This window comes from Trypanosoma theileri, assembly GCF_002087225.1.
Source record: "Trypanosoma theileri isolate Edinburgh chromosome Unknown TM35_Tth_45_V1, whole genome shotgun sequence".
NCBI classification, from domain to species: domain Eukaryota; phylum Euglenozoa; class Kinetoplastea; order Trypanosomatida; family Trypanosomatidae; genus Trypanosoma; species Trypanosoma theileri.
This window is the reverse complement of record NW_021639887.1, coordinates 212599-212812: the sequence shown is the minus strand read 5'-3', so window position 1 is coordinate 212812 and position 214 is coordinate 212599.

Below are 214 nucleotides of genomic sequence, written 5' to 3'. Positions count from 1 at the left end.
CAGTGTGCATCCAAGCAGCCCTGACAGTCTTATCACCTGACTTTTCAGATTTCAAAGAATTATATGCTTTACCAAACTTAGAGGAGGCACCACTTCACTTTTCAGATTCAGAAAAATAATATGCTTTACCAGACTCAGAGGAGGCGCCACCTGACTTTTCAGATTCAGAAGAATCATATGCACTACCAGCCTCAGAGGAGGCGTCACCTGACTT